Source organism: Bufo bufo, chromosome 9 (assembly GCF_905171765.1).
Source record: "Bufo bufo chromosome 9, aBufBuf1.1, whole genome shotgun sequence".
Taxonomy (NCBI): Eukaryota; Metazoa; Chordata; class Amphibia; order Anura; family Bufonidae; genus Bufo; species Bufo bufo.
The window spans coordinates 73,526,120-73,537,361 of record NC_053397.1 but is presented as its reverse complement, the minus strand read 5'-3'; positions in this window follow the sequence as shown (position 1 = coordinate 73,537,361).

Here is an 11,242-nt window from a genome sequence, read left to right as displayed (position 1 = left end):
GATGAATGTCCTGCTGTCTGCAAGCATGTCGGAGACTGCGCTCCCAAGAATGACGGGCACCGAAACAGTTACCGAGACTCCTGCATCTGCCGATGCACAGCCCGGAGCTGCAGCCTTTGAAATGGGTGAGCCACCAGCTTACTCTCCAGGACCGGAGAGGCCGCCCTGCCCCTGCCTAAATTGGAATGGAGGTTTCCCGAGGCTGAATCCCTTATGGCCTACTTTAATGCAAGAAATACGCGCCGCTGCGGTACGCAAGACGACACAAACCAAAATATACTTTGAAGAAGTTGCTAAAGCCATACATGAGGACCCAAGAGAATGTCAGCCCCGCCTGGAACGGAGGTCGGGTACCGTAATTGCCTTTGACAAAGATCGTGGGTTCGGCTTCATAAAAGATCTCACCACTGGCCGTGTTTTATTCGTAAACCGCAGATCGGTGAAGCGGAGCTACTTGCCGGGATACATGCACAATCTCCGAGAAGGTGAGCCCGTAGAATTTACCCCTGCGGAGAGCCTGAGAGGTCTGTACACTACAGCTGTGACGCGCCCGCGGCCTAAGTCTGAAAACTGGGAGGAAGCCGATGAACTATCTGAGAGTACCCCAGAGGTCCCCAGTAAGCCGATCCATAACACGTGTCAAGAAAAAGCCACCTTTATTGGACCCAACATTTTCTGGCAACCTACTGTCTTGGAGCGCCCTATCAGTCCATATCCATCGCCAGAGCTGGCGCGCAAAGTTCAAACGCCTGAGGACATTGTAAATCAGGAACGGTTCAGCCATTACTTGGATCAGATGCATCAAGACAAAATGAAACCTGCTACTACAGAGCCTGATGCCAAAACTCAAAACCTACAAGAAAGGATTGCTAGACTAGAGATACATCTAGAAGATCTACGCCACATTGCTACACTCCAGACAGACCAGACTCAACATGGTGAGTGTGAACAAATAGAGTCACTTGAGAAAAACCGCACTCCTATGGACTCTGCTACATCAGAGCCAATTGACACTGTACCTTTAAATACAAAAACTATCCCTGATGAGCCTATGATTTCAACATCTGTAAGAAAACTATCTTATGCTACCAGCCGGGTCCGTCTACAAAGAGCATCTGCCCCACAACCTAAAGAACCAATGCAATGGGTAGGTCTTTTCCCAATTTACTTGCCAGCAAGCACTATTGCAAAGGTTAACCCTTTATTGGATCCAGATTACCGACCTCAGTTAAAGGCAGAGCCTGGATTTACCATCTTTGATGATCAAGGTGGGATGGACACTTATTTGTGAATAGGCCTGCTCACTTAATCCAATTTACCATGACTTTTCCAGTTTGGGATTTCCTTTGTTGACACAATGTTTAGCTGCTGCCAGTTCACCACGGCTAGTGACAAGTTCCCAAAGTCACTCTTTTGATTCAAATGCCACATTGTGCCTGTTTCAGGATTCCCTACTGAGCAACAAATACTCATCATCACAGTTGTGCCTGTTTTTGCACATTTTTCCCATTTAACCCGTCTTTTCAGGTTGATTAGGGATTTTTGCAATGGACCATGTTTTATAATGTTTTAAGCCATATGCCTAGAAAGACATTTTCTGTGATCATTGCACTAAACTATTTTCTTAAAAGTTTTATATGCTATAATATTATATTTGCACTTTGATATATACCAATGCTAATTGGGACTCTTATTACTTGCCATGGACTTTATTGCCCTAACTGGCCCATATTTCCCTGTCAAGCACCGAACGATGTCAATGCCCACTATTCACCCAAACTACTATTGATATATATATGTATCTGCTATATGTTACATATTTGCCTAAAATGTATTTGTATTACATTGCAAAGTCCATATTTATATTTGCTCTTTTTGGAGGTGATTGTATATGGAGTATGTATTGGTGTTTTTCAGATGACCGTCTTCCTGCTACTGGATGTGTCGGGGTCGACACATGTTATACAACGGGGGTATGTAGTGTCCCACTCAAGTGACCGTGGGCCCCGCAAACGTGTCTTAATTATGTATTAATGTCATGTGATATGCCTGTATTTTGTATTTTATCTCCTGTCATATTCTCCATGTCACAATGTGATTTTATATGCAAATATCCTTTACACAGGCCTAGTCAGGGTGCACTACACTTGTTTCTACACAAGATGGAGCAGTGTCAGTGTGTATATATAGCTTAGCTCAGACCTAAGTTAGGCTGTGCAGTCATGTGCAGTTCAGTTCAGTTGCTGGTTGAGGTAAATCCAAACCAGTTCAGAAGAGCTTAGGTAAATCCAAGTGAGAGTTCAGTTCAATGCAGTTCTCTCATGAGCCTACAATAAAGCAACAGCGATGTAGCTGAATATCTGGAGGGAGGCCCCTTCCCAGCCTCTCTACTCTGTCCCTGTCGCCTCCATAGCCCAGGGTTAAGACCTGCAATCATTCTACCTAGAGGTGAGCAATCCACTCCTATAGATCGCTCTTCCAGGGTGACCAATGGTTAAACTGTATCCACCGAGTATTTAAGGAATTATCACGTTTATGCAAGACAAAGGATTAGCAAGATAGTCATTACCTGAGGACTTATTAAGCACCTTTGTAATAGGTGTAGGAGATAGCTTGAAGCATCTACTTCTCCAGTTTAAAGGACAGTCAGGCCAACTGTCAGAACAGCATTGGAATAGAAGTTTCAGGATTCAGAAAAGCACCTTTAATCAAGGATTAGAATCAGGCCGGAGTGGTGACCAGTGTAAGACTTTCATTATTACCAGCCTAGTCTGAGCAGTAGCTTTCTTATGTATTACAAGAGCTTGTATTTCATTGAGGATTTGCATTTCCCTTTCCCCATATGCATGGGAGATTGTGCTTAATGCCGGATTGTATCAAAAGACTGTTTAATGACTATGGATGTATTGTAATCAAGAGTCATCATCAGTAAAGTGCCATTTGGAGTTTCACCCTGCTTGCCTCAGACTCAAGTTCCTCTATTAACACTATAGTAAATGGTTGTACCTCCATACAAAAGGTACTGGCGTCATGACTACAAGGAACCTTGCCACTGGCACATTAATAAAGACCATCAAGGGCACCTCAAACCACTATCTGGCCAGTGTCCCTTACACCAGAGTGTGCCCCGGAGAATCCTTGTGCCATTCTCCTTTTCACTTATGAGAGCCTGCGCAGGGACGACGTAACCGTGAGTAACCAGAACTGTATTTACCTCGGCCCACCTAATGCTCACACCGTGACCTCGCGCATAATTCCCCTGCAAGGTCTGGCATACTGCACTTCCCTAGCCTGTAAAACAGCTAGGGCAGCGCTAAAACTCGCCCATCAGAGCCGGTGACGTCACTGGCAGCACTGCTAGGCGGAAGCCTCTGCCTAGCATTTTAGTAATGTAAACAAACAGCTGTATCGCGCAGGGCACGGGAGAGAATCAAAGCATGAAATGCTCCGATGTTCATGTCAGGGGGGCTGCCCATACACATTCAACAGCTGTCAGCCTCCCGGCTTCCCCATACACATTCAGCTTGGCCAAAGATGACTGCTATATTGCAGCTAGAACGGACAAATCTCCTGGGAAAACAAAAGGCGAAAAACGTTCATTTCACCCAATCCTCTAACATCATCTCTAGGGGGTGAGTCGGGACCTCCTGATGAGTGTTTTAGCTGAACCCACTGTTCTAGACTGGTTCGACTGACAAAAGTGTAATGTGTGTGGACTCCTTTATCTAGAGAACCTTCTGCGTGTCGACGTCTATATTCACAGTCACATACTGGACCTTCTTTTACAGCAGCACACATGGATTGTTCATACAATGTATTTCTCAATATTTCCTTTTCTCAATCACCACTAAAGAGATTTCTAAGTTGTTGCTCCCCAGGATACTCGTCTCCTGCTTAGTTTTGATGATATTTGTTTTCTGATTGAGGTTTCTGGGGATATAGCAGCTTTATTGCACGCAAGACGCAGGAACATCAATTTATAAATGGATTAGTGGAATTTTGAAACTACTGCTATCAGTTACTGGTACAGTGAATTTTATGGGTAGGGGAGGTTAACAAAGCTGACGATAAATAATGCAAACTGGACTTAATGTGTATAATCAGTGGCGTCGCTACAGGGGGGCGATTGCCCCCCCCCCCCCCAAGTCATTCCTTGCCCCCCCGCTGATTCGCTGACAATAATCGCTGCTGCGCTGCTGCTGTGCCGGCCGCCCCCGCACTACTGACTCAGTGTCAGTGATTAAAGTTAAAGTACACACTGACAGAGAACACACAGATACATACAGTCAGTCGTCTATGAGAGTCACATGACACTGGGGTGGGGGCGGCGTTCGGACCCAGCGGACTCGCACTGGCAGAGCTCGGAAGGGCGGGCGCAGGCTGGGAGTGTGGCAGCCGCAGAGACGAGTTGACTACTTGACGTCACAGTCGTCAACACGTAAATCTGCGCTGCTGCGTGCCTGCCCGCCCGCGCGAACTGACTTTGCAAACTGCTGCCGCCTGCCAGTGAGTGCCTTCATGTTCTGAGTTCTCTCTGCTCCTGCTGCGTGCTGCGTCACTCTGCTAGCTCTAGTGACACTGTTCTTCTTAGACTAGTGTGAGCCAGCGGCTGTCGACTGAGCCTGACCTGTCTACAGGTGCCCACTGCCCACACTGAGTGTCCAGGGCTAGGCCCCAGCTTGGACTGTCAGGAGAGGAGGACAGGAGACAGGAGTGGACTCAGTAGTCGACTGTGTCTGTGGCTGCTGTCTGTGGCATTGCAACTTCCCAACTCTGCCTGGCCCTAGAGAAAAGAAAAAGTAAGAATAAAAAGTTTTAAAAAAAGTATGTACCCCTATACCCCCACTACCTCGCCTCATGGCCTGCCCTCCCTCCTGCTTGGTTTGCACCCAGCCCCTCCTCAACCTGTCCCTGATGATACGGTTACCCCTATAACTTAGGGTATAATGGTACATTATACAGGGGTAATATAAGGACCCCTGTATAATGTCCCCACTCCCCTGATAGCACTGAGTCCTCCTCAGTTATATTACCCTTGTATAATGTACCCTGATACCCCTTAGTTATAATATTACCCATAATGTCCCCTGACTGATACCCCTCAGTTATATAACTGAGGGTATCAGGGTACATTATACAGGGGGTAATATAACTTATATTACCACCGTATAATGCCTGATAGGCCTCCTGAGTTATATTACCCTTGTATAATTATGTACCCGGATACCCCTTAGTTATATGATCTCGGCGGGGTCATATAACTATGGGGTATCAGGGTACATTATTATACATGGGCAATATAACTCAGGAGGCCTATCGGGCATTATACGGTGGTAATATAGCTTACATTACCCCTGTATAATGTCCCATGATAGCTCTACTCAGTTATATTACCCTTGTATAATGTACCCTGATACCCCTCAGTTATATTACCCTTGTATAATGTACCCTGATACACCTCAGTTATATTACACCTGTGTAATGTACCCTGATATCCCTAAGGGGTATCAGGGTGCATTATACAGGGGTAACATAACTGAGGAGTGCTATCCTATCAGGGACATAATACAGGGGTAATGTAAGCTATATTACCCCTTTATAATGTCTGATAGCCCTCCTCAGTTATATTACACCCAATGTACCCTGATACCCCTTAATTATATTACCCCGGCGTCAGGGGCGTAGCTGCAGGGGAAGCGGCTGCTTTAGTATTTTTCAGTAGTATGATTAGCTGGTGAAAATTATTAGTGCCCCCTCATTTTTGACTGTGTATCTTCTGTGCCCCCCCTATATATTGATCCTAGAGTCGCCACTGTGTATAATGAATTGGCAGGCAATTTAGGGGATTTCCATATTTTCATAAATCTTATCTACTTTGCTGTAATCTTCTACAAAGAAGAACAGATGGTAAGACCATTCTACACACAATGGAAAAAGTTAATGCGAATTGTTTCCCTACCAAACAGAATGGGAGCAGTAAGTTCATATGCTGTAGAACCCATTGTGAAATAACGCCAAAATAATCATTCTCAAAGATATCTTCCTCGACTATGTGAAGCTAGAAAATTCCATTGAGGAAACCTAATTCAAAAATACAGAGGACTTTCCTCATGAAATCATATCCTTTATTCATCTGATTAGTACATTTACTTATTGATAACCTATCCTCAGGATAGGTCATTCATATGAGATCCGTGGGGGGTCCGACTTTGGGTAGCCCTGACAATCGGCTGTTTGAGGAGGTCTCAATGCTCCCTTGAGCACTGCAGTCTCCTTGCAGCTTACCAACCACAGCGCCGTACATTGGATAGGGGCTGTGTATGGTATTGTAGCTCAGCCCCTTTTACTTTGAGTGGGGCTGAGCTGTACCTAGGCCCATGTGATCGTTGAACGTGACGTCACTGGCCTAGAAAGAGGCCTAAGAACTCATGGAGCTTCTTTGTATAGCTGATTGCCGGGAGTGCCGGGAGTCAGAACCACAATGATCTCATAAACAGTAGATGACCTATCCTGAGGATCGGTCATCAACATGTAAATCCCAGAAAAAAAACAACGCTTGGGCAGCCCTTGTAAATGGTCTAAAATAGCAATAAAATCTATACTCACCCCTTTTCATCCCTTCTTATTCTGGCGCTCTGCTCTGGTTTTCCCTGCAGATATTTGTTTTCCATCCACACAAGTGACGTTCCATCCATACAAGTGACTGCTGCAGCCAATCACTGGTGTCTGTGGTGAAGTCTAGTGTACGGCTGAGGCCAGTGATTGGCTGCACAGTGGCCTGTGTGTATGGAATGTTACCGCTGCAGCCAGGAAGTAGATGTCAGGGATGAGAGGACCAGAGAGCACTGCTGGGAGAAGCAAGGAAGAAAACAGTTGAGTTTCAATTCTTTTGTTATTTTCAGCATATATACATGGGCTGCCCAAGTGTGTATTTAACTCGGATACCAATACTCAATAATTTTTTGTAGATTTGTCTGGACATAGTCTGTATATCACATCTGTGCATACAGACAATGAATATGTAGTCAAATCCACATATAAATATACTCCAGCTCACCTAATGCATTGAAGTCCAGAGCACGGAAGGGATCAGGTTAAATCCAAAAAACATAAAAGAAGTAGGATCCAGCACTTGTTAAAAATCTTCCTTGCGCTTTATTTTATTTTGTAGCAAATAACTTACTAGAACCTGACGCTCCACAAAAGCATTTGTTGATGCGTTTCGAAAACAGGTGTGTTCTTAATCGTAACTACTAGGTGACGCAAGCAAGTTCAGGCAGCTTTATCTGCATTTGGGTTCCGCAGTTTACAAACAACTACATCTCTTAGCAACCGTCAGTGAAAAACGCATTGCACTCAGACTGCATCCGGATTACATCCGGATGCAATGCGTTTTTCACTGAAGCCCCATTCACTTCTATGGGGCCAGGGCTGCGTGAAAAACGCAGAATCTAGAACATGCTGCGTTTTTCACGCAACAAAGAACTGATGCGTGAAAAAAAAAAACGCTCATGTACACAGACCTATTGATATGAATGGGCCAGGATTCAGTGCGGGTGCTATGCGTTCACTTCATGCATCACACCCGCGCGGAAAACTTGTTCATGTGAAAGGACCCAACAAGCCTAAACCAGTTAAATCTGCCGTCGGCAATTACACACAAACTTACTACATATAACACATAATAAATGCAAATTATTACAAAAACACTGCAAACTTATAAATTAATCTCAATACTCTCTTAAATGAAGTCACTATATTGGCTAAACGAGAAATAAATAACATACTTAGGCTACTTTAACCCTTGCGGCAGTGTGATCCGGCGGGCAGTTCCGTCGTCGGAACTGCCCGAAGGATCCGCCGATCTGGCTGTGACTGAAAGCATTTGTGAGACGGATCCGGATGCAGATCAGTTTCACAAATGCATTGCAAGAACGGATCCGTCTCTCCGCTTGTCATGCGGACAGACGGATCCGTCTTGTATCTTTTTTCACATTTTTACCGGTCGGAAGGACGGATCTGGCATTCCGGTATTTTGAATGCCGGCACTAATACATTCCTATGGGGATCTGGCTCCGGCATTCAGGCAAGTCTTCCGTTTTTTTCGCCGGAGATAAAACCGTAGCATTCTGCGGTTTTATCTCTGTCCTGACCAGTCAAAATTACTGAACTGAAGACATCCAGATGCATCCTGAACGGATTTCTCTCCATTCAGAATGCATGGGGATATGCCTGATCAGTTCTTTTCCGGTATTGAGCCCCTAGAACGGAACGCTATGCCGGAAAAGAAAAAAAACGCTAGTGTGAAAGTACCCTTATCCATATGAGAAAATGCAGTGTATGAACAATGCTAAAACAAATGAAGGGCATTGGTATGAAAATATGCAACAACACTCACCCTATTATAAAATAGAGTAACATATTAGCATGATCATTACAGAGCAGTGCATAATTACCCAGACCAATGATTTGCAATATGTTGGCTATTCAGCTGGAAAAAAAAAAAGGACAACTTGATATTTTAAGACACAACCTCTATAATTAATAGTGGTACATCAACTCTTTTTCATATTTAACCCTAATGGATACCTAGTATTTAAACAAAAAATCCAATAGGCTTCTCTTTGTAAAATCATTTTTTTTAATATTACCTCCTCTAGGGGGTGCCATAACCTTCTCTATTGCAAATGCTCAAAAACTTTTTAGGTTGCAATTGTGAAAAGAAATGAAATTCTTGGCTGTATTTGATATATTTAAGTGGTATGGATTTTCTATATAATTAATATGTTCTAGTATTCTAGTTTTAAATTTTTCTCGACGAGCTACCAACTAGTGATGAGCGGGAGGTGCCATATTCGGTTTCGCGATATTTCGCGAATATTCGCATGAATATTCGTGTTATATTCGTCGAAATCGAATATTCGCAATTATTCCAATTATCACAAAATTATTTTTCGCATATTGCGAAAATTTATCTTGATAGTATAAGGCAACGTTCCTATGCTAATGACTATGGCTAGGCTAATATGTGTATATTACGAAATTTCGTAATATTGCTCTAACTTCGTCTCTTAGAATATTACGAATATTCTAAAAGACGAAGTTAGAGCAATATTAAGAACATTTGCAAAAGTCGCAATTGCGATGCGAGTAATATAACACGAAATATTCGCATGAAGATTTCAACTTAGCACTGCTATACTCCATATTCTAGCCTAATATGGAATATAGCTGTGCTAAGTTAGCACTGCTATATTCCATATTAGGCTAGAATATGGAGTATAGCAGTGCTAAGTTGAAATCTTCATGCGACTATTTCGTGTTATATTACTCGCATCGCAATTTCGACTTTTGCAAATGTTCTTAATATTGCTCTAACTTCGTCTTTTAGAATATTCGTAATATTCTAAAAGATGAAGTTAGAGCAATATTACGAAATTTCGTAAAATACACATAGATTGTATTTAAGCTAATATACTGCTATAGTAATAATTTTTAATAGTGTACATATTTTACAAAACTTAAGTTCAGAAGAGGCAAAAAAAATTACAGGAAAAAAAAGGGATTATAGCACTATATTAGCTAAATTACAATCTATATGTGTATTTTACGAAATTTCGTAATATTGCTCTAACTTCGTCTTTTAGAATATTCGTAATATTCTAAGAGACGAAGTTAGAGCAATATTACGAAATTTCTAAAAGACGAAGTTAGAGCAATATTAAGAACATTTGAAAAAGTCGAAATTGCGATGCGACTAATATAACACGAAATATTCGCATGAAGATTTCAACTTAGCACAGCTATACTCCATATTCTAGCCTAATATGGAATATAGCAGTGCTAACTTAGCACAGCTATATTCCATATTAGGCTAGAATATGGAGTATAGCAGTGCTAAGTTGAAATGTTCATGCGAATATTTCGTGTTATATTACTCGCATCGCAATTGCGACTATTGCGAAATTTCGTAAAATACACATATAGATTAGATTGTAATTTAGCTAATATGGAATATAGCAGTAAGTTGAAAACGCCACTGACTGGAGCAGCCAGGAAGCCAGGAATCCAAAGGACAGGTAAGAACAACTTTAGGGAAGTGGGAAAGAAAAAAATATAATAAAAAAAAAAAAAGAAAAAAAACGAATATTCTATTTCGCGAATATATAGAACGATATTCTAAATATTCGCGAAATCTCGAAATTGCGATATTCGAGAAAAAAATTCGCAATTCGAATATTCGCGCTCAACACTACTACCAACATACATCAGGTCACAATCAATACATGATATAATATAAACTATACCACTCATATTGCAGTTTATATAATTCTTGATTGGAAATGCCATTTTTCGTTCTGAGTCATGAAAATGTTTTGTAAGCAAGGTAGAATTACAAGTCTTGCAAGGATGACTACCACATTTTGCAAAACCTATATATTTTTTGCCACATTTTTATTTATTTTTTACCGAAAACGAGAAAAACAAGGAAGACAAAGTATTGCCAAGTGTGTGTGGATGTCTTGATACCATTCTACATCCATCTTTGAGAACCTTGAACATGACATCGTCCTCATGTAAAATGGGCAGATATTTTTAATATCGCATTTTTAATTCGAAAGAATTGACGACTATATGTTAAAACCAATGTAGGCTGGATAGATTGTCTTATTTTATTCCTATTTTTATTTTTAATTGTTTTAATTTCACATGGGAAAACTCTTCTGATTTACATTATTTTTATTCCTAAATAGCAACTCTTTACCATTTTTTTTACGCGCAACAGAAAATGCTCTATCTAGCTTCCAGTTCGGGTATCCTCTCACTTTTAATGGCCTTGCACTCTTGCTTAAAGGAATTTTCGGTACTGAAATTCCTGCGGGTTCTTATCATTTCCCCGACAGGAATTGCCTTTAATGTATGTAGGGGATGGTGACTATAAGCACTTACAATCATGTTGCCCACCGTATCCTTAAGATAAGTCTCAGTCTGTATATTTTTATTAGGGATACCACACAATCTGATATCCAAAAAATGCATAGTACAAGGATCACAGAAGTGAGTAAACTTAAAAATTATATGGGTTATCATTGAGATGAAGGTTGGTATAACAGACACATCCCCCACCCAAATCAAGAGCAGGTCATCAATGTATCTGCTATACCAGCCTATCATCTGAATAAAGGGGCTCCCATTAGTGTTGATCGAGCACAAAAGTGCTTGTGTGCTCGGGTGCTCTGGC